The 24,645-nt window shown below is 44.3% G+C and overlaps 1 protein-coding gene across 1 annotated transcript in view; it reads right to left on the bottom strand.

Annotated features, from left to right (window-relative positions):
• The window catches only part of NUP153 (nucleoporin 153), a 798,292-nt gene that overhangs the window by 440,043 nt on the left and 333,604 nt on the right, over positions 1-24,645 (bottom strand). The window lies entirely within an intron of this gene.

A 24,645-nucleotide genomic window follows, 5' to 3' on the forward strand; every position in this document is an offset into this window, starting at 1 on the left:
TCTAGCCTGTATCAGGGTATCAATAACTGACTCAGAAAAACCACGTTTTGATAAAATCAAGCGTTCAATTTCCAAGCAGTCAGCTTCAGAGAAGTTAGATTTTGATGTTTGAATGGACCCTGTATCAGAAGGTCCTGTCTTAGAGGTAGAGACCAAGGCGGACAGGATGACATGTCCACTAGATCTGCATACCAAGTCCTGCGTGGCCATGCAGGCGCTATTAGAATCACTGATGCTCTCTCCTGTTTGATTCTGGCAATCAATCGAGGAAGCATCGGGAAGGGTGGAAACACATAAGCCATCCCGAATTTCCAAGGTGCTGTCAAAGCATCTATCAGAACCGCTCCCGGATCCCTGGATCTGGACCCGTAGCGAGGAAGTTTGGCGTTCTGGCGAGACGCCATGAGATCTATCTCTGGTTTGCCCCAACGTCGAAGTATTTGGGCAAAGACCTCCGGATGAAGTTCCCACTCCCCCGGATGAAAAGTCTGGCGACTCAAGAAATCCGCCTCCCAGTTCTCCACTCCCGGGATGTGGATTGCTGACAGGTGGCAAGAGTGTGACTCTGCCCAGCGAATTATCTTTGATACTTCCACCATTGCTAGGGAGCTTCTTGTCCCTCCCTGATGGTTGATGTAAGCTACAGTCGTGATGTTGTCCGACTGAAACCTGATGAACCCCCGAGTTGTTAATTGGGGCCAAGCCAGAAGGGCATTGAGAACTGCTCTCAATTCCAGAATGTTTATTGGAAGGAGACTCTCCTCCTGATTCCATAGTCCCTGAGCCTTCAGAGAATTCCAAACAGCGCCCCAACCTAGTAGGCTGGCGTCTGTTGTTACGATTGTCCAGTCTGGCCTGCTGAATGGCATCCCCCTGGACAGGTGTGGCTGATGAAGCCACCATAGAAGAGAATTTCTGGTCTCTTGATTCAGATTCAGAGTAGGGGACAAATCTGAGTAATCCCCATTCCACTGACTTAGCATGCATAATTGCAGAGGTCTGAGGTGTAGGCGTGCAAAAGGTACTATGTCCATTGCCGCTACCATTAAGCCGATCACCTCCATACATTGAGCTACTGACGGGTGTTGAATGGAATGAAGGGCACGGCATGCATTTTGAAGCTTTGTTAACCTGTCCTCTGTCAGGTAAATCTTCATTTCTACAGAATCTATAAGAGTCCCCAAGAATGGAACTCTTGTGAGAGGAAAAAGAGAACTCTTCTTTTCGTTCACTTTCCATCCATGCGACCTTAGAAATGCCAGAACTAACTCTGTATGAGACTTGGCAGTTTGAAAGCTTGAAGCTTGTATTAGAATGTCGTCTAGGTATGGAGCTACCGAAATCCCTCGCGGCCTTAGTACCGCCAGAAGGGCACCCAGAACCTTTGTGAAGATTCTTGGAGCCGTAGCCAATCCGAATGGAAGAGCTACAAACTGGTAGTGCCTGTCTAAGAAGGCAAACCTTAGATACCGGTGATGATCCTTGTGGATCGGTATGTGAAGGTAAGCATCCTTTAAATCCACTGTGGTCATGTACTGACCCTCTTGGATCATGGGAAGGATTGTCCGAATAGTTTCCATTTTGAACGATGGAACTCTTAGGAATTTGTTTAGAATCTTTAAATCTAAGATTGGCCTGAAAGTTCCCTCTTTTTTGGGAACCACGAACAGGTTTGAGTAGAACCCTTGTCCTAGTTCCGACCGCGGAACCGGATGGATCACTCCCATTGTTAACAGATCTTGTACGCAGCGTAGAAACGCTTCTTTCTTTATCTGGTTTGTTGACAACCTTGACAGATGAAATCTCCCTCTTGGGGGAGATAATTTGAAGTCTAGAAGGTATCCCTGAGATATGATCTCTAGTGCCCAGGGATCCTGAACATCTCTTGCCCAGACCTGGGCGAAGAGAGAGAGTCTGCCCCCCACTAGATCCGGTCCCGGATCGGGGGCTCTCGGTTCATGCTGTCTTTGGGGCAGCAGCAGGTTTCCTGGCCTGCTTGCTCTTGTTCCAGGACTGGTTAGGCTTCCAGCCTTGCCTGTAACGAGCAACAGCTCCTTCCTGTTTTGGTGCAGTGGAGGTTGATGCTGCTCCTGTTTTGAAATTCCGAAAGGGACGAAAATTAGACTGTCTAGCCTTAGCTTTGGCCTTGTCCTGAGGTAGGGCGTGGCCCTTACCTCCCGTAATGTCAGCGATAATTTCTTTCAAACCGGGCCCGAATAAGGACTGCCCCTTGAAAGGTATATTAAGTAATTTGGACTTAGAAGTAACATCAGCTGACCAGGATTTTAGCCACAGCGCCCTGCGTGCCTGTATGGCGAATCCTGAGTTCTTAGCCGTAAGTTTGGTTAAATGTACTACGGCCTCCGAAATGAAAGAATTAGCTAGTTTAAGGACTCTAAGCCTGTCCGTAATGTCGTCTAGCGTAGAGGAACTAAGGTTCTCTTCAAGCGACTCAATCCAAAATGCTGCCGCAGCCGTAATCGGCGCGATACATGCAAGGGGTTGTAATATAAAACCTTGTTGAACAAACATTTTCTTAAGGTAACCCTCTAATTTCTTATCCATTGGATCTGAGAAAGCACAGCTATCCTCCACCGGGATAGTGGTACGCTTAGCTAAAGTAGAAACTGCTCCCTCCACCTTGGGGACCGTTTGCCATAAGTCCCGAGTGGTGGCGTCTATTGGAAACATCTTTCTAAATATAGGAGGGGGTGAGAACGGCACACCGGGTCTATCCCACTCCTTAGTAACAATTTCAGTTAGTCTCTTAGGTATAGGAAAAACGTCAGTACTCGCCGGTACCGCAAAGTATTTATCCAACCTACACAGCTTCTCTGGTATTGCAACGGTGTTACAATCGTTGAGAGCTGCTAAGACCTCCCCTAGTAGTACACGGAGGTTCTCCAATTTAAATTTAAAATTTGAAATATCTGAGTCCAATCTGTTTGGATCAGAACCGTCACCCACAGAATGAAGCTCTCCGTCCTCATGCTCTGCGAGCTGTGACGCAGTATCAGACATGGCCCTAGCATTGTCAGCGCACTCTGTTCTCACCCCAGAGTGATCACGCTTGCCTCTTAGTTCTGGTAATTTAGACAAAACTTCAGTCATAACAGTAGCCATATCTTGTAATGTTATCTGTAATGGCCGCCCAGATGTACTAGGCGCCAAAATATCACGCACCTCCCGGGCGGGAGATGCAGGTACTGCCGCGTGAGGCGAGTTAGTCGGCATAACTCTCCCCTCGCTGTTTGGTGAAATTTGTTCACATTGTACAGATTGACTTTTATTTAAAGTAGCATCAATACAGTTAGTACATAAATTTCTATTGGGCTCCACCTTGGCATTGGAACAAATGACACAGATATCTTCCTCTGAGTCAGACATGTTTAACACACTAGCAAAAAACTTACAACTTGGTTATAATCTTTTTTAGCAAAAAAACGCACTGTGCCTCAAAGAGGTACTAACGATTAAATGACAGTTGAAATAATGAACTGAAAAACAGTTATAGCATCAAGCTTTAAAACAACACAACTTTTAGCAAAGGTTTGTTCCCATTAGTAAAAACAACACTAATTAAATTTGTACATAAGAAATAAAACAACGTTTTTATTCACAGTCACTATAAGGATTCTCACAGCTCTGCTGAGAGAATTTACCTCCCTTCAAAGAAGTTTGAAGACCCCTGAGATCTGTCAGAGATGAACCGGATCATGCAGGAAATATAAAAGTAACTGACTGGAATTTTTTGATGCGTAGCAAAGAGCGCCAAAAACGGCCCCTCCCTCTCCCACACAGCAGTGAAGAGAAACGAAACTGTCACAATTAAAGCAAAAAAACTGCCAAGTGGAAAATAATGCCCAAATATTTATTCACACAGTACCTCAGCAATGTAAACGATTCTACATTCCAGCAAAAACGTTTAGCATGATAAATAGTTATTAAAAGTATTAGTGACCTTTAACAGAGTAGTTCCGGTGAAATACCATCCCCAGAATACTGAAGTGTATACATACATGTCATTTTAACGGTATGGCAGGCTTTTCTCATCAATTCCATTCAGAAAATAAAAACTGCCACATACCTCAATGCAGATTCATCTGCCCGCTGTCCCCTGATCTGAAGCCTTTACCTCCCTCAGATGGTCGAGAACAGCAATATGATCTTAACGACTCCGGTTAAAATCATAGTAAAAATCTCTGTCAGATTCTTCCTCAAACTCTGTCAGAGAAGTAATAACACGCTCCGGTGCTATTTTAAAATAACAAACTTTTGATTGAAGTCATAAAAACTAAGTATAATCACCATAGTCCTCTCACACATCCTATCTAGTCGTTGGGTGCAAGAGAATGACTGGGACTGACGTAGAGGGGAGGAGCTATATGCAGCTCTGCTGGGTGAATCCTCTTGCATTTCCTGTTGGGGAGGAGTTATATCCCAGAAGTAATGATGACCCGTGGACTGATCACACATAACAGAAGAAATGATCTTTATTGTTTAACATGAAATCAGTACATCTGGTACACATTCTAAGATGGGGTTCCACCATGGCTTTAAAACATAATGAACACAGAGCTTCCTCTATGTCAGACATGTTAGAACAGACTAATGAGACTAGTAAGCTTGGAAAACACTTTAAATCAAGTTAACAAGCAAATATATAAAACGTTACTGTGCCTTTAAGAGAAACAAATTTTGTCAAAATTTGAAAAACAGTGAAAAAAAGGCAGTAAAACAAACGAAGTTTTTACAGTACATGTAATAAGGTAACAGAGCATTGCACCCACTTGCAAATGGATGATTAACCCCTTAATGCAAAAAACAGATCAAAAAAAAAAAAAGAGACGTTTTTAAAAACAGACACAACAAACTGCCACAGCCAACAGTGGGAAGCTTCAGTTAACTGTTTCTATGCAAAATTTAAGCCAGCCATGTGGAAAAAACTTAGGCCCCAATAAGTTTTATCACCAAACATATGTTAAAAAACGATTAAACATGCCAGCAAACGTTTTAAAACACATTTTTACAAGAGTATGTATCTCTATTAATAAGCCTGATACCAGTCGCTATCGCTGCATTTAAGGATTTACTTACATTACTTCGGTATCAGCAGTATTTTCTTAGTCAATTCCATTCCTAGAAAAATATTTTACTGCACATACCTTATCTGCAGGAAAACCTGCACGCCATTCCCCCTCTGAAGTACCTCACTCCTCAGAATGTGTGAGAACAGCAAATGGATCTTAGTTACGTCTGCTAAGATCATAGAAAAACGCAGGCAGATTCTTCTTCCAAATACTGCCTGAGATAAACAGCACACTCCGGTGCCATTTAAAAATAACAAACTTTTGATTGAAGAATAAACTAAGTAGAAAGCACCACAGACTCTCACGACCTATGTTGAGGCTTGCAAGAGAATGACTGAATATGGCAGTTAGGGGAGGAGCTATATAGCAGCTTTGCTGTGGGTGGACTCTTGCAGCTTCCTGTTGGGAAGGAGAATATATTATTCCATAAGTAATGGATGATCCGTGGACTGGATACACTTAACAAGAGAAATCATCATTGTATTACCTTATCTCTTCTATAACCCACTGGGAGTGTAATTTCTTCCGCTGGCTGTGTTTACAAAGCTCATCTATAGCTTGGACTTGCGGCCACAAACTTTCATAATAGGTGGGGATACCACTTGCTAAATCAACTATTTCAAATGCCAATATAAGGGTAAAGGAGCTACTTGTAAACAATTTAATACACTCCAGCAGGTAAAGTGGATCATTGGGAACAAATTAAAGGGGAGAAATTTTGAGTAAACTGTCCCTTTAAGGCTCCAAGGAGAAGCAACAGACCTTAAGACAGGCCTGACAAAAAGATTGCACATCTGGCACATCGCCAAACGTTTATGTAGTAAAACTGATAACGCAGAAATCAGACACTTCAGGGAACTGACTGACAATCCCTTCTCCTGGCCTTCCTGAAGAAAAGATTACATTCTAGGAATTCTAATTCTACTTTAAGAGTAGCCATTGGATTTACACCAATAAAACATAATTTATGCTTACCTGATAAATTTATTTCTCTTGTGATGTATCGAGTCCACGGTTTCATCCTTACTTGTGGGATATTCTCCTCCCCTACCGGAAGTGGCAAAGAGAGCACCCACAGCAGAGCTGCCTATATAGCTCCCCCCTTAGCTCCACCACCCAGTCATTCGACCGAAGGCTAGGAAGAAAAAGGAGAAACGATAGGGTGCAGTGGTGACAAAGTTTTAAAATAAAGAATATATATGCCTGTCTTAAAAAACAGGGCGGGCCGTGGACTCGATACATCACAAGAGAAATAAATTTATCAGGTAAGCATAAATTATGTTTTCTCTTGTAAGATGTATCGAGTCCACGGATTCATCCTTACTTGTGGTATACCAATACCAAAGCTTTAGGACACAGATGAAGGGAGGGACAAGACAGGGACCGTAAACGGAAGGCACCACTGCTTGTAGAACCTCTCTCCCAAAAATAGCCCCCGAAGAAGCAAAAGTATCGAATTTGGAAAATTTGGAAAAAGTATGAAGCGAAGACCAAGTCGCCGCCTTACAAATCTGTTCAAACAGAAGCCTCATTTCTAAAAGCCCATGTGGAAGCCACAGCTCTAGTAGAATGAGCAGTAATCCTTTCAGGAGGCTGCCGTCCAGCAGTCTCATAGGCCAAACGGATGATGCTTTTCAGCCAAAAGGAAAGAGGTAGCCGTAGCCCTTTGACCTCTCCGTTTACCAGAATAAACAAACAAAGAAGATGTTTGACGGAAATCTTTAGTTGCTTGTAAGTAGAATTTTAAAGCACGAACCACATCAAGATTGTGTAACAGACGTTCCTTCTTAGATGAAGGATTAGGACAAAGAAGGAACCACAATCTCTTGATTGATATTCTTATTAGAAACAACCTTAGGAAGAAACCCAGGTTTGGTACGTAAAACCACCTTATCTGCATGTAAAACAAGGTAAGGGGTATCACATTATAAAGCAGATAGCTCAGAAACTCTTCGAGCCGAAGAGATGGCTACTAAAAACAAAACGTTCCAAGATAGAAGCTTAATATCTATGGAATGCATAGGTTCAAACGGAAACCCTTGAAGAACTTTAAGAACTAAGTTTAGGCTCCATGGCGGAGCAACAGGTTTAAATACAGGCTTGATTCTGACCAAAGCCTGACTAAATGCTTGAACGTCTGGGACATCTGCCAGACGTTTGTGAATTAGAATAGACAAAGCAGATATTTGTCCTTTTAGGGAACTAGCAGATAATCCCTTCTCCAAACCTTCTTGGAGAAAAGACAATATTCTAGGTATCCTAATCTTAATCCACGAGTAACCTTTGGATTCACACCAATAAAGATATTTGCGCCAAATCTTATGATAAATCTTCCTGGTGACAGGCTTTCTAGCCTGAATCAGGGTATCAATGACCGATTCAGAGAAACCACGCTTTGATAAAATAATGCGTTCAATCTCCAAGCAGTCAGACGCAGAGAAATTAGATTTGGATGCGTGAACGGGCCTTGGATTAGAAGGTCCCGCCTCATTGGCAGAGTCCACGGTGGACCAAGAACATGTCCACTAGGTCTGCATACCAAGTCCTGCGTGGCCACGCAGGAACTATCAGAATTACCGAAGCTCTCTCCTGCTTGATTCTGGCAACCAGACGTGGGAGGAGAGGAAACGGTGGAAATACATAGGCCAGATTGAAGGACCAAGGCACTGCTAGAGCATCTATTAGTACCGCCTTGGGATCCCGGGACCTGGACCAGTAACGAGGACGTTTGGCATTCTGACGAGACGCCATCAGATCCAATACTGGTGTGCCCCATAGCTGAATCAGCTGGGCGAATACCTCCGGATGGAGTTCCCACTCCCCCGGATGAAGAGTCTGACGACTTAGAAAATCCGCCTCCCAGTTCTCTACTCCTGGGATGTGGATTGCTGAGAGATGGCAAGAGTAATCCTCTGCCCACCGGATTATTTTGGTTACCTCCATCATCGCTAGAGAACTCCTTGTCCCTTCCTGATGATTGATATAAGCTACAGTCGTGACGTTGTCCTAGTGAAACCTGATGAATTTGGCCGCAGCAAGCTGAGGCCACGCCTGAAGTGCATTGAATATCGCTCTCAGTTCTAAAATGTTTATCGGGAGGAGAGCTTCCTCCCAGACCATAAAGCCCTGTGCTTTCAGGGAGTTCTAGACTGCACCCCAGCCTGGCATCTGTCGTTACAATGAGCCACTCTGGACTGCGGAAGCACAGTCCCTAAGACAGGTGGTCCTGAGACAACCACCAGAGAAGAGAATCTCTTGTCTCCTGGTCCAGATGCAGTTGAGGAGATAAATCTGCATAATCCCCATTCCACTGTTTGAGCATGCATAGTTGCAGTGGTCTGAGGTGTAGACGGGCAAAAGGAACTATGTCCATTGCCGCTACCATAAGTCCGATTACCTCCATACACTGAGCCACTGATGGCCGAGGAATGGAATGAAGAGCTCGGCAAGTGATTAAAAGTTTTGATTTTCTGACCTCCGTCAGAAATATTTTCATTTCTACCAAGTCTATCAGAGTCCCTAGGAAGGAAACTCTTGTGAGAGGGACGAGAGAACTCTTTATGTTCACCTTCCACCCGTGAGATGTCAGAAAAGCCAACACGATGTCCGTATGAGACTTGGCTAGCTGGAAAGTCGACGCCTGAATTAAGATGTCGTCTAGATAAGGCGCCACTGCTATGCCCCGTGGTCGTAGAACCGCCAGAAGGGACCCTAGCACTTGTGAAAATTCTGGGAGCCGTGGCCAAACCGAAAGGAAGGGCCACAAACTGGTAATGCCTGGTTAGAAAGGCGAATCTGAGGAATTGATGATGATCTCTGAATAGGGATGTGTAGATACGCATCCTTTAAGTCCACGGTAGTCATATATTGACCCTCCTGGATCAGAGGTAGAATAGCCCGAATAGTCTCCATCTTGAATGATGGAACTTTGAGGAACTTGTTTAGAATTTTGAGATCCAAGATTGGTCTGAAAGTTCCCTCTTTCTTGGTAACCACAAACAGGTTTAAATAAAACCCTAGCCCCTGTTCCTCCTTTGGGACTGGGCGAATCACCCCCATGGTATGTAGGTCTTCAACACAGTGTAAGAACGCCTCTCTCTTTGTCTGGTTTACAGACAATCGAGAAATGTGAAATCTCCCCCTTGGAAGGGAGCCCTTTAATTCCAGAAGATATCCCTGGGACACAATTTCTAAAGCCCAGGGATCGTGAACATCTCTCGCCCAAGCCTGAGCAAAGAGAGAGTCTGCCCCCCTACTAGATCCGGTCCCGGATCGGGGGCTACCCCTTCATGCTGTCTTAGAGGCAGCTGCAGGCTTCTTGGCCTGTTTACCCTTGTTCCAAGCCTGGTTAGGTCTCCAGACTGACTTGGATTGGGCAAAATTCCCCTCTTGCTTTGTAGCAGAGGAAGCTGAAGCGGGACCACTCTTAAAGTTCCGAAAGGAACGAAAATTATTTTGTTTGGCCCTCATCTTATTTGATCTATCCTGAGGGAGGGCATGACCTTTCCCCTCCAGTGATGTCTGAAATAATCTCCTTCAGTTCAGGCCCGAATAGGGTCTTACCTTTGAAAGGAATGTTCAAAAGTTTAGATTTAGATGACACATCAGCAGACCAGGACTTAAGCCATAACGCCCTGCATGCTAAAATGGCAAAACCTGAATCCTTTGCCGCTAATTTAGCCAGTTGAAAAGCGGCATCTGTAATAAAAGAATTAGCCAACTTAAGTGCCTTAATTCTGTTCATAATTTCCTCTAATGGAGTCTCCATTTGAAGAGACTCTTCCAGAACCTCAAACCAGAAAGCAGCTGCAGTCATTACAGGAACAATGCACGCAATAGGTTGGAGAGAAAAACCTTGATGAACAAAAATTTTCTTCAGGAGACACTAATTTTTTATCCATAGGATCTTTGAAAGCACAACTGTCCTCGATAGGTATAGTTGTATGCTTAGACAGAGTAGAAATAGCTCCCTCCACCTTAAGAACTGTCTGCCATGAGTCCCTTATGGTGTCAGATATGGGAAACATTTACTTAAAAACAGGAGGGGGAGTGAACGGAATACCTGGTCTATCCCACTCCTTAGCAATAATATTGACAATCCTCTTAGGGACTGGAAAAACATCAGTGTAAACAGGAACCTCTAAGTATCTATCCATTTTACACAATTTCTCTGGGACCACTATAGGGTCACAATCATCTAGAGTTGCTAATACCTCCCTAAGCAATAAGCGGAGGTGTTCAAGCTTAAATTTAAAGGCCGTCATATCAGAATCTGTCTGAGGAAGCGTCTTTCCTGAATCAGAAATTTCTCCCTCAGATAAGCATTGTGAGGGCATATCAGATACGGCTACTAAAGCGTCAGACGGCTCAGCATTTTTCCTTAACCCAGAACTGTCCCGCTTTCCTTGTAAACCAGGCAGTTTGGATAAAACCTCAGTGAGGGTTGCATTCGTAACTGTGGCCATGTCTTGTAAAGTAAATGAATGTGACGCACTAGAGGTATTTGGCGTCACTTGTGCGTGCGTTACTTGTTGTGACACTTGGGGAGAGCTAGATGGCGAACCCTCATTTACTTCTGACTGAGAATCATCAATTGCTCTATTTTTAAGTGCTAATATATGTTCTTATAATATATATATATATATATATATATATATATATATATATATATATATATATATATATATATATATATATATATATATATATATATATATATAATTTATAGACATATCAGTACATTTGGGACACATTCTAAGAGGGGGTTCCACAATGGCTTCCAAACATATTGAACAAGGATTTTCCTTGGTATCAGACATGTTAAACAGGCTAGTAATGTAACAAGCAAGCTTGAAAAATAAAAAACTAACATTTTTGTCACCACACTCGCTCTGCACTTCCTAGTTACTTAGAGTAGGCAAAGAGAATGACTGGGGGGTGGAGCTAAGGGGGGGAGCTATATAGGAAGCTCTGCTGTGGGTGCTCTCTTTGCAACTTCCTGTAGGGGAGAATATCCCACAAGTAAGGATGAATCCGTGGACTCGATACATCTTACAAGAGTTACGCCATATCTCATGGTAAATTTTTCTAGCAACAGGCTTGCGAGCATGAATCATGGTCTCAATGATCGACTCAGAAAAACCACGCTTAGACAGAATTAAGCATTCAATCTCCAAGAAGTCAGCTTCAGAGAAACTAGATTTGGATGAAGGGACCCTGAATCAGGAGGTCCTTCCCCCGAGGTAGTCTCCACTAGGGTCTGCAAACCAGATCCAGCAAGGCCACGCAGGGGATTTCCGAATCACCAATGCCCTCTCCTGTTTGATACAAGCAATGACTCGTGGAAGAAGAGCAAACGGAGGAAACTGGTATGCCAACCTATAAACCCAAGGAACCGCCAGAGCATCTATAAAAACGGCCTGCGGATCTCTTAACCTTCAATGGTACCTTGGAAATTTGGAGTTCTGATGGGACGCCATCAGATCCAACTCCGGCACCCCCCATTTGAGGACTAAGCTGGAAAACACCTCTGGATGGAGTTCCCACTCCCCAGGATGAAAAGTATGTCTGCTCAGAAAATCCGCTTCCCAGTTGTCTACTCCTGTTATATGGATGGCAGATGGACAGCAATTGTGGGTCTCAGCCCACTGAAGAATCCGTGTAACCTTCTTCATGGCTAAGGAACTCAGAGTTCCTCCCTGGTGATTGAAGTAAGTCACAGAGGTTATGTTGTCTGACTGGAACCTGATAAACTGGGCTGAGGACAACTGAGGCTAAGCAAATATAGCATTGCAAATCGGCCTCAACTCCAAGATGTTGATGGGAAGAGCAGACTCCTCCCGAATCCAAAGACCAGGAGCTTTTAACGAGTTCCAGCAGGCTGGGGTCCGTGGTCACAATCACCCAGGAAGGTCTTTGAAAGCATGTGCCCTGAGAAAGATGTTCCTGAGAAATCGACCACGTGAGAGATTCCTTTGACGACTGATCAAACTCTATTCTCTGAGATAGATCTGCATGGTCGCCATTCCATTATCTGAGCATGCACAACTGGAGAGCTCTCAAATGGAATCGAGCAAAATGGATGTCCATGGAAGCCACCATCAGACCAATTACCTCCATACATTAAGACAATGAAGGATGAGCAGAAGCCTGAAGAGAGGCAAGAGGAAAACAAATTATGCTTACCTGATAATTTCATTTCCATCGTGGGGAGGAGAGTCCACAACTTAATTAATTACTTGTGGGAATTAAGAACCTGGCCACCAGGAGGAGACAAAGACACCTCAGCCAAGGGCTTAAATACCTCCCCCACCCCCCAGTCATTCTGCCGAGGGAACAAGGAACAGTAGGAGAAATATCAGGGTATAAATAGTGCCAGAAGAAACTAAATTTGGGTCCGCCCACCGGAGCAACGGGCGGGAGCCGTGGACTCTCCTCCGCACAATGGAAACGAAATGATCAGGTAAGCATAATTTATGTTTTCCATCTAAAGGGGAGAAGAGTCCACGGCTTCATTCATTACTTGTGGGAACAAATACCCAAGCTCTAGAAGACACTGAATGAATAAAACGGGAGAGCAAAAGAAAGCGGACCCTAATCTGAGGGCACCACAGCCTGTAACACCTTTCACCGAAGCAAAAAAAGTCAAATTTTGTAAAGGTATGTAAGGAGGACCAGGTAGCCGCTTTACAAATCTGCTCCATAGAGGCCTCATTCTTGATGGCCCAAGAAGCCACAGCTCTAGTGGAATGAGCCGTGATCCTCTGAGGAGGCTTAAGTCCCGCTGTCTCCAAGGCTAAGCGAATCATGTTCCTCAACCAAAAGGACAAAAAAGTTGAAGAGGTCTTCTGCCCCTTGCGCTTCCCTGCATACACCACAAAAAGATGAAGATTGTCTAAAATCTTTCGTAGCCTGAAGATAAAACTTCAAGGCTCGAACCACGTCCAAATTATGAAGTAACCTCTCCTTAGGAGAAGAGGGGTTAGGACACAAAGAAGGAACAACTATTTCCCGATTGATGTTACGGCTAGACACAACCTTGGGAAGGAATTCCAAACCAGTACGAAGAACAGCATTATCAGGATATCCATGCTTCTCACACCAGGACAAGTTCTCCACACCTTATGATAGATGCGACGAGTGACCGGCTTCCTAGCCTGAACAAGAGTATAACTCTCTCTGAAAACCCTCTCCTAGTCAAGACTAAGCGATCAATCTCCACAGTCAGCATCATAGAATCTAGATTTAGATGTTGAAAGGGACCCTGTACCAACAGATCAATGCGACAGGGTAACCTCCATGGAGGAGAAGAAGACGTCCCCACCAGATACGCAAACCACGTCCTCTGCGGCCACGACGTATCAATCAGAATTGCAGAAGCTTGCTCATGCTTGATGCGGGCCACTACATGAGGTAGAAGTGGCAACAGTGGAAAAATGTAAAAAACGTTGAACCCCAAGGCACCACTAAAGCATCTATCAGCTATGCCTGGTGATCCCTGGACCGCAACCCGTATCCGGGTAGCTTGCAATAGAGTCTGGACGACATGAGATCTATCTCCGGTGTCCCATCTGAGACAAATCTCTGCAAACATTTCGGGATGAAGAGACCATTCCCCCGGATAGAAGGATTACCTGCTGAGAAAATCCGCTTCCCAGTTGCCCACACCCGGAATGTGGATTGCTGAGAGCAAGCAGCTGTGGGCCTCTGCCCATTCCAGTATCCGAGAAACCTCCCTCATTGCCAAAGAGCCCCCCCCCCCCCCCGGTGGTTGATGTAAGCCACTGATGTTATGTCTGTCTGGAACCTGATGAAGTTTAACGACCCCAGGAGAAGCCACGCCTTCAGAGCATTGTAGATCGCTTGAAGTTCCAGAATATTGATTGGAAGGAGAGACTCCTCTCGAGACCACCTTCCCTGTGCCATCCTGTTACCCCAAAAAGCACCCCACCCTGCTAGAATCACGCCCGTGGTCACAATCTCCCGGGACAGTCTCAGGAAGGATGTACCCTGGGACAGTTGTGGACAGATCCACCAAGAAAGGGAATCCCTCGACCGAATGCCTAGAGAAATCTGCTGGGATAGATCTGAATGATCCCCGTTCCACTGACAACTTGCACAGCTGAAGAGGTCTGAGATGGAACCTGGCAAATGGAATAAAATCTATGCTGAACACCATGAGCCCGATCACCTCCATATACTGTGAGAAACAGAGAAACTGGAGGACTGAAGGGCAAGACAGGTGGACGCAATCTTCCTGCGTAGCTGATTTGTGAGAAATATCTTCATGGATATAGAATATATTATCGTCCCCAGCAACTCCACCCTGTTGCTGGGAATCAGGGAGCTCTTTCCTGAGTTGATCTTCCAACCGTGAGATTGGAGCAAAAGAAGAAGGGCCCTCAAGTGATCCCCTGCAAGACTGAACAACGGCGTCTGGACTAAGATATAGTCCAGATAGGGCGCCACAGCAATGCCTTTTGGATCTGGGCTAATGCAAGTAGCGCCCCCAGAACCTTTGTAAAGACTCTTGGGGCCGTCGCCAGAAAAAAGGGAAGGCGCACAAACTGGAAATGTTGGTCCAGAAATGCAAATCTCAGGAACCTGAAGTGATCCCTGCGAATCAGCACATGAAGATAGGCATCCTTGAAGTCTATTGTTGTCATGAACTGACCCTCTTGAACTAGGGGCAGAAAAGATCTGATAGTTTCCATTTTGAATGATGGAACAGTCAGAAATTTGTTTAAACATTTTAGGTCTAGAATCGGGCAGAACGTGCCCTCCTTTGGGACCATGAGAAGGTTTGAATAGTACCCTAGACCCCTTTCTGCTGGGGGTACTGGTACAATAACTCAGAGAGAAGAAAGATCCCTCACACACTCTAGAAAGGCTTCTCTATTTTCTGGTCTGGACGACAGATTTCACAGGAGGAATCTGCCCCTGGGCGGATGAGATCTGAACCCTATCCTGTATCCTTGGGCAACAACCTCCAGAACCCAAGGGTCCTAAACATCCTGCAACCAGGCCTCTGAGAAGAGATAATCTGCCCCCTACTTGGTACGGAGACCACCTCCTCATGCCAACTTTGTTTCGGCGGGCATCTTGTTCTGCTTGGACTGAGCTGGCTTCCAAGTACCCTTGGACTGATCCGCTATTGCGGCAGGCTGCTGGCATTGGGCCTTGTCTGCACGAAAGGGATAAAAAGTAGATCCCTTGGGCTTAACCTTATCCTTCAGTAGGAAAGCACCCTTGCCTCCCGTAACCGTGGATATCCGACACTTCTCTGCCAACCTCCTGTGACGAAAGGCAAAGAATGACTGGGGGATGAGGGAAGTGGTGGAGGTTTTTAAGCCTTTGGCTTGGGTGTCTTTGCCTCCTCCTGGTGGCCAGGTTCTTAATTCCCACAAGTATTGAATGAAGCCGTGGACTCGCCTCCCCTTTAGATGGAACGTATTTTGTTTTTCCTGACCTCTGTCAGAAAAATCTTCATCAATAGAGAATCTATTATGGTCCCTAAGAACACTACTCTTGTAGCAGCGGAAAGGAAGCTTTTTTCCAGATTCACATTCCATCTGTGGGAACGAAGAAAAGACAACAATATGTCTGTGTGAGATTTTGCTAGTTGAAAAGATGTCGCCTGAACCAATATATCGTCCAGGTAGGGTGCCACAGCAATTCCATGAGAATGGATCACAGCCAACAGAGAACCTCTTTAGACACTTCAAGTCTAGAATGGGACGGAAAGTTCCCTCTTTTTTGGGAACCAAAAATAGGTTGCAGTAGAACCCGAGACTCTGTTCCTGCACTGGAACTAGAACTATCACTCCCAGGGAGGAAACCTAATTTATGTAAGAACTTACATGATAAATTCTTTTCATATTGGCAAGAGTCCATGAGCTAGTGATGTATGGGATATACAATCCTACCAGGAGGGGCAAAGTTTCCCAAACCCCAAAATGCCTATAAATACACCCCTCACCACACCCACAATTCAGTTTAACGAATAGCCAAGTAGTGGGGTGATAAAATAAGGAGTAAAAAAGCATACAAAAAGAGGAACTGGAAAAGTAAATTTATGCTTACCTGATAAATTAATTTATTTTACGATATGAGTCCACGAATTTCATCCTTACTTGTGTGATATTAATATATTAAGATAGTGGCGCAGAGCTGTATATATAGCCCCTCCCTTCCCCTCCACCCTCAGTCATTCGGCCAAAAGTATAGGAAGAGAAAAGGAAAGGCTAAAAAGGTGCAGAGTTGACTGAAGTTTACAAAATATAAAGAAAACTGTCTTAAAAAGAACAGGGTGGGCCGTGGACTCCTCATATCGTAAAAGAAATTAATTTATCAGGTAAGCATATATTTACTTTTCTTTTACAAAGATATGACGAGTCCACGGATTTCATCCTTACTTGTGGGATACCAATACCAAAGCAAAAGGACACGGATGAAAGGGAGGAACAAGACAGGAACCTAAACAGAAGGCACCACTGCTTGAAGAACCTTCCTCCCAAAAATAGCCTCAGAAGAAGCAAAAGTATCAAATTTGGAAAATTTGGAAAAAGTGTGAAGGGACGACCAAATCGCGGCCTTACAAATCTGTTTAACAGATGCATCGTTTTTAAAGGCACATGTGGAAGCCACAGCCCTAATAGAATGAGCTGTAATACTTTCAGGAGGCAGACTGCACCCCAGCCCAGAAGGCTGGCATCAGTTATTACCCATGAGGGTCTGCGGAAACAAGTCCCTTGGGACAGATGATCCGGCGACAACCACCAAAGAAGAGAGTTTCTGGTCTCTTGATCCAGATTTATCTGAGGAGATAAACCCGCATAATCCCCATTCCACTGTCCGAGCATGCACAGCTGCAACGGTCTGAGATGGAAGCAAGCAAACGGAATGATGTCCATTGCCGCTACCATTAATCCAATTACCTCCATACACTGAGCCACTGATGGCCGGGAGATGGACTTAAGTGCTCGGAAAGTATTTAGAATCTTAGATTTTCTGGCCTCTGTCAGAAATATTTTCATTGCTACCGAGTCTATCAGAGTTCCCAAGAAAGGAACCCTTGTCTGTGGAACAAATTAACTCTTCTCTATGTTCACCTTCCAACCGTGAGTTCTCAGGAAAGACAACACTGTGTCCGTGTGAGATTTTGTCAGTTGATATGTTGACGCCTGAATCAGAATATCGTAGAGATAAGGCGCCACCGCTATGCCTCGCGGTCTGAGAACCGCCAAAAGAGACCCTAGAACCTTTGTGAAGATTCTGGGTGCTGTGGCCAACCCGAAGGGAAGAGCCACGAACTGATAATGTTTGTCCAGAGTAGGCAAACCTTAGAAACTGATGATGATCCTTGTGGATAGGAATATTAAGGTAAGTATCCTTTAAGTCCACGGTAGTCATATATTGACCCTCCTGGATCAATGGTAAAATTGTTCTTATAGTCTCCATCTTGAACGATGGGATTCTGAGAAACTTGGGTCTGAAAAGTTCCCTCTTTTTTGGGAACCACAAAAAGATTTGAGTAAAACCCCTGCTCCTGTTCCAGTCTTGGAACGGGACGAATTACCCCCATAGTAGAGAGGTCTTTTACACAATGTAAGAACGCCTCTCTTTTTATCTGGTCTACAGACAATCGTGAAAGAAGAAATCCTTTGAATTCCAGTTGATACCCGTGGGTCACAATTTCCAGTGCCCAGGGATCCTGAACATCTCTTGCCCAAACCTGGGCAAAGAGAGAAAGTCTGCCCCCTACTAAATCCGGTCCCGGATCGGGGGCCGCCCCTTCATGCTGTCTTGGTAGAAGCAGTGGGCTTCTTGGGTTGTTTACCCTTGTTCCAAGCCTGGTTGGGTCTACAGATGGACTTGGCCTGAGCAAAATTCCCTTCCTGCTTTGTGGAGGAAGAGGAAGAAGAGGGTACTCCTTTAAAGTTCCGAAAGGAACGAAAATTATTTTGTTTACCTCTCATCTTAACAGACTTATCCTGAGGTAGAGCGTGACCTTTACCTCCAGTAATGTCAGAGATGATTTCCTTCAATTCAGGCCCAAATTGGGTCTTACCCTTCAAAGGAATAGCCAAGAGCTTTGACTTAGATGACATGTCAGCAGACCACGATTTTAACCATAACGCTCTACACGCTAAAATGGCAAATCCTGCATTCTTAGCAGCCAATTTAGCAATTTGAAAAGCGGCATCTGTGATAAAAGAATTAGCTAGCTTGAGAGCTTTAATTCTATCTAAAATATCCTTTAAAGGAGTCTCCATCTTAAGAGACTCTTCTAAGGCATCAAACCAGAAAGCCGCTGCAGTAGTAACTGGAACGCAGGCTGTTGGTTGTAAAAGGAAAGCCTGATGAATTAATTTCTTTAGAAGACCCTCGAATTTCTTATCCATGGGGTCTTTAAAAGCACAGCTGTCCTCAATAGGAATAGTTGTACGCTTAGCCAGGGTAGATATAGCTCCCTCTACCTTGGGGACAGTCTGGCAAGAGTCCCGAATGGTGTCTGATATGGGATACATTTTCTTAAAAGTAGGAGGAAGAGAGAACGGTATACCCGGTCTGTCCCATTCCTTCTTGATAATTTCCAAGATTCTCTTAGGAACCTTCTAGATATTTGTCCATTTTACACAATTTTTCTGGTGGTACCTTAATAGGGTCACAGTCATCCAGTCGCTAAGACCTTCCGAAGTAGTAGGCGGAGGTGTTCTAGCTTAAATTTAAAGGACATGACGTCCGAATCTGAGGTAACACTTCCCGGTTCCGAAAGTTCATCCCTCAGACAAAATTTCCCTGACCCCCAACTCGGATCCCTGTGAGGGCACATCGGAAATAGCCAACAAAGCGTCAGAGGACTCAGTATTGACATTTATTCCTGTCCTACTGCGTTTACCCTGTAACCCTGGTAACAGATAATACCTCTGTAAGGGTAGTTGACATAACTGCAGCCATATCCTGCAAAGTAAATTAATTAGACGCGGTTGAGGAACCTGGCGTCGCTTGGGTGGGCGTTAAAAGGTTGTGACACTTGGGGAGAATTTGGACGGCATAGCCTGATTCTCTTCAGACTGAGAATCATCCTTAGGCACACTTTCTTTTCTTAAAATATGCTTTTTACATCGTAAGGCTCTTTCAGTACAAGAAGTACACAAAGTAAGAGGGGGTTCCACAATGGCCTCTATACACATAGAACAAGGAGTTTCCTCAAGTTCAGACATGTTAAACAGACTAGCAAAAACCACAATAGTCGTTTAACCTTTTTAAATCGATTAAAATTTTTTTACAAAAAATACGTACTGCGCCTTTAAATAATAAAAGCGCAACAATTTTACTGTACTGCAGGAAAACAATTTTTTATTACTAAAAAATTATGCAGTTCCAATTTGCCAAAAAAAATACAGAATTTGTGCTTACCTGATGAATTTCTCTCTTGTGATGTATCGAGTCCACGGATTCATCCATACTTGTGGGATATTCTCCTTCCCTACAGGAAGTGGCAGAGAGAGCACCCACAGCAGAGCTGTCTATATAGCTCCTCCCTTAGCTCCCCCCCCCCCAGTCATTCGACCAAAGGCTAGGAAGAAAAAGGAGAAACTATAGGGTGCAGTGGTAACTGAAGTTTTTTTTAAAATAAAAATATACTACCTGTCTTAAATAGATAGGGCGGGCCGTGGACTCGATACATCACAAGAGAAAGAAATTTATCAGGTAAGCATAAATTCTGTTTTCTCTTGTAAGATGTATCAAGTCCTCGGATTAATCCATACTTGTGGGATACCAATACCAAAGCTTTAGGACACGGATGAAGGGAGGGACAAGACAGGTTCCTTAAAAAGAAGGCACCACTGCTTGTAGAACCTCTCTCCCAAAAATAGTCTCCGAAGAAGCAAAAGAATCTAATTTGTAAAATTTGGAAAAAGTATGAAGCGAAGACCAAGTCGCCGCCTTACAAATCTGTTACACAGAAGCCTCATTTTTAAAAGCCCATGTGGAAGCCACTGCTCTAGTAGAATGAACAGTAATTCTTTCAGGAGGCTGCTGGCCAGCAGTCTCATAAGCCATACAGATGATGCTTTGCAGCCAAAAAGAAAGAGGTAGTCGTAGCGTTTTGACCTCTCCGCTTACCAGAATAGACAACAAACAATGAAGATGTTTGACGGAAATCTTTGGTTGCTTGTAAGTAGAACCACATCAAGATTGTGCAACAGACGTTCCTTCTTTGAAGGATTAGGACACAGAGAAGGAACAACAATTTCATGATTGATATTCCTATTAGAAACAACCTAAGGAAGGAATCCAGGTTTGGTACGTAAAACCCCCTAATCTGCATGGAAAATAAGAGAAGGTGAGTCACACTGTAAAGCAGATAACTCAAACTGTTCGAGCCGAAGATATAGCTACTAAAAACAAAACTTTCCAAGATAGAAGCTTAATATCTATGGAATGCACAGGTTCAAACGGAACCCCTTGAAGAACTTTAAGAACCAAGTTTAAGCTCCATGGAGGAGCAACAGGTCTGGGACATCTGCCAGACGTTTGTGTAAAAGAATAGACAAAGCAGATATTTGTCCCTTTAAGGAACAAGCTGATAATCCCTTCTCCAATCCTTCTTGGAGAAAAGACAAAATTCTAGGAATCCAAATCTTACTCCATGAGTAACCCTTGGATTCACACCAACAAAGATATTTGCGCCAAATCTTATGATAGATTTTCCTGGTGACAGGCTTTCTAGCCTGAATCAGGGTATCAATGACCGACTCAGAGAAACCACGCTTTGATAGAATCAGGCGTTCAATCTCCAAGCAGTCAGACGCAGAGAAATTAGATTTGGATGCTTGAACGGACCTTGGATAAGAAGGTCCTGCCTCATTGGCAGAGTCCACGGTGGAACAGATGACATTTCCACCAGGTCTGCATACCAAGTCCTGCGTGGCCACGCAGGCGCTATCAGAATCACTGAAGCTCTCTCCTGCTTGATTCTGGCAACCAGACATGGGAGGAGAGGAAACGGTGGAAATACATAAGCCAGATTGAAGGACCAGGGCACTGCTAGAGCATCTATCAGTACCGCCTGGGGATCCCGGGACCTGGACCCGTAATGTGGAAGTTTGGCGTTCTGTCGGGACGCCATCAGATCCAATTCTGGTGTGCCCCATAGTCGAGTCAGCTCCCACTCCCCCGGATGAAAAGTCTGACGACTTAGGAAATGCGCCTCCCAGTTCTCTACCCCTGGGATATGGATTCCTGAGAGATGGCAAGAGTGATCCTCCGCCCATCGGATAATTTTGGTTACCTCCATCATAGCTAGAGAACTCAGTGTTCCTCCTTGATGATGGATATAGGCTACAGTCGTGATGTTGTCCGACTGAAATCTGATGAATTTGGCCGCAGCTAGCTGAGGCCACGCCTGAAGTGCATTGAATATCGCTCTCAGTACTAGAATGTTTATCGGGAGGAGAGATTCCTCCCGAGACCATAAGCCCTGTGCTTTCAGGGATTTCCGGACTGGACCCCAGCCTAGCAGGCTGGCATCTGTCGTTACTATGAGCCACTCTGGCCTGAGGAAACATATTCCCTGAGACAGGTGGTCCTGAGACAACCACCAGAGAAGAGAATCTCTGGTCTAGTGGTCCAGATGCAGTTGAGGAGATAAATCTGCATAATCCCCATTCCACTGTTATACATGCATAGTTGCAGTGGTCTGAGGTGTAGGCGGGCATAAGGAAACTATGTCCATTGCCGCTATCATAAGTCCGATTACCTCCATACACTGAGACACTGATGGCCGAGGAATGGAATGAAGAGCTCGGCAAGTTATTAAAAGTTTTGATTTTCTGACCTCCGTAAGAAATATTTTCATTTCTACCGAGTCTATCAGAGTCCCTAGGAAGGAAACTCTTGTGAGAGGGACGAGAGAACTCTTTATGTTCACCTTCCACCCGTGAGATGTCAGAAAAGCCAACACAATGTCCTGTGAGACTTGGCTAGCGGGAAAGTCAACGCCTGAATTAAGATGTCTAGATAAGGCGCCACTGCTATACCCCGCGGTCTTCGAACCGCCAAAAGGGACCCTAGCACCTTTGTGAAAATTCTGGGAGCCGTGGCCAAACCGAAGGGAAGGGCCACAAACTGGTAATGCCTGTCCAGAAAAGCGGATCTGAGGAATTGATGATCTCTGTGAATAGGGATGTGTAGATACGCATCCTTTAAGTCCACGGTAGTCATATATTGACCCTCCTGGATCAGAGGAAGAATAGTCCGAATAGTCTCCATCTTGAATGATGGAACTTTGAGGAACTTGTTTAGAATTTTGAGATCCAAGATTGGTCTGAAAGTTCCCTCTTTTTAGGGAACCACAAACGGGTTGGAGTAAAAACCTAGCCCTTGTTCCGCTCTTGGAACTGGGCGAATCACTCCCATGGTATGAAGGTCTTCTACACAGCGTAAGAACGCCTCTCTCTTTGGTTTGCAGACAATTGAGAAATGTGAAATCTCCCCCGGGGGGGGGGGGGGAGTCTGAAGTCCAGAAGATATCCTTGGGACACAATTTCTAAAGCCCAGGAATCATGAACATCTCTTGCCCAATCCTGAGCAAAGAGAGAGAGAGAGAGTCTGCCCCCTACTAGATCCAGTCCCGGATCAGGGGCTACCCCTTCATGCTGTCTTAGAGGCAGCAGCAGGCTTCTTGGCCTGTTTACCTTTGTTCCAAGACTGGTTAGGTCACCAGACTGACTTGGATTGGACAGAATTCCCCTCTTGCTGCAGGGGAAGCTGAAGCGGGACCACCCTTGAAGTTCCGAAAGGAACAAAAATTATTTTGTTTGGTCCTCATCTTATTTGTATCCTGAGGGAGGGCATGGCCTTTCCCTCCAGTGATGTCTGAAATAATTTCTTTCAGTGCAGGCCCGAAAAGGGTCTTTCCTTTGAAAGGGATGTTCAACAATTTAGATTTTGATGACACATCAGCAGACCAGGACTTAAGCCAATACGCCCTGTGTGCTAAAATGGCAAAACTAGAATTCTTTGCCGCTAATTTAGCCATTTGGAAAGCGGCATCTGTAATGAAAGAATTAGGCAACTTAAGGGCCTTAATTCTATCCATAATATCCTCTAATGGCGTCTCCACCTGGAGAGCCTCATCTAGAGCCTCAAACCAGAAAGCAGCTGCAGTAGTTACAGGAACAATGCATGCAATAAGTTGAAGAAAACCTTGATGAACAAAAAAAATTTTTAGGAGACTCTAATTTTTTATCCATAGGATCTTTAAAGCACAACTGTTTTCGATAGGTATAGTTGTACGCATAGCAAGAGTAGAAATAGATCCCTCCACCTTAGGAACAGTCTGCCACGAGTCCTGTATGGTTTCAGATATGGGAAACATTTTCTTAAAAACAGGAGGGGGAGCGAACGGAATACCTGGTCTATCCCACTCCTTAATAACAATAGTCACAATCCTCTTAGGGACTGGAAAAACAGTGTAAACAGGAACCACTAAGTATCTGTCCATTTTAAACAATTTCTCTGGGACCACTATAGGGTCACAATCATCTAAAGTTGCTAATACCTCCCTAAGCAATAAGCGGAGTTGTTCAAGCTTAAATTTAAAGGCCGTCCTATCAGAATCTGTCTGAGGGAGCGTCTTTCCTGAATCAGAAATCTCTCTTTCCGATAACAAATCCCTTACCCCTACTTCAGAACATTGTGAGGGTATATCGGATACGGCTACTAAAGCGTCAGACGGCTCAGCATTTGTTCTTAACTCAGAGCTGACACTCTTTCCTTGTAACATAGTAGATAAGGTTGAAAAAAGACTGAAGTCCACCAGGCAGTTTAGAGAAAACCTCTGAGGGTTTTATTCATAACTGTGGCCATGTCTTGTAAAGTAAATGAATTAGACGCACTAGAGGTACTTGGCGTCACTTGTGCGGGCGTTACTGGTTGCGATACTTGGGGAGAGCTAGATGCTAAACCCTCATTTCCTTCTGAGAATCATCTATTGCAATATTTTTAAGTGCTAAAATATGCTCTTTATAATTTATAGACATATCAGTGCAAGTGGGACACATTCTAAGAGGGGGTTCCACAATGGCTTCTAAACACATAGAACAAGGATTCTCCTTGGTGTCAGACATGTTAAACAGGCTAGTAATGTAACAAGCAAGCTTGGAAAACACTTTAATCAAAGTAAACACTTTAAACAAAACGGTACTGTGCCTTTAAGAGAAAAAAGCTGCGCAAACTGCAAAACAGTGTAAAAAAGCAGTAAACAAAACAAATTTTTTACAGTAGCATCATAAAGCCTTAGTAACTTTGCACAACTATGCAAATAAACAATTAACCCCTTAATATAAAAACCGGATTGAAAAAACTTTAAAACCGGTAAAAAAATAATTTATGCTTACCTGATAAATTTATTTCTCTTGTGGTGTATCCAGTCCACGGGTTCATCCATTACTTGTGGGATATTCTCCTTCCCAACAGGAAGTTGCAAGAGGACACCCACAGCAGAGCTGTCTATATAGCTCCTCCCCTAACCCCCACCTCCAGT

This window comes from Bombina bombina, chromosome 5 (assembly GCF_027579735.1).
Source record: "Bombina bombina isolate aBomBom1 chromosome 5, aBomBom1.pri, whole genome shotgun sequence".
NCBI classification, from domain to species: Eukaryota; Metazoa; Chordata; class Amphibia; order Anura; family Bombinatoridae; genus Bombina; species Bombina bombina.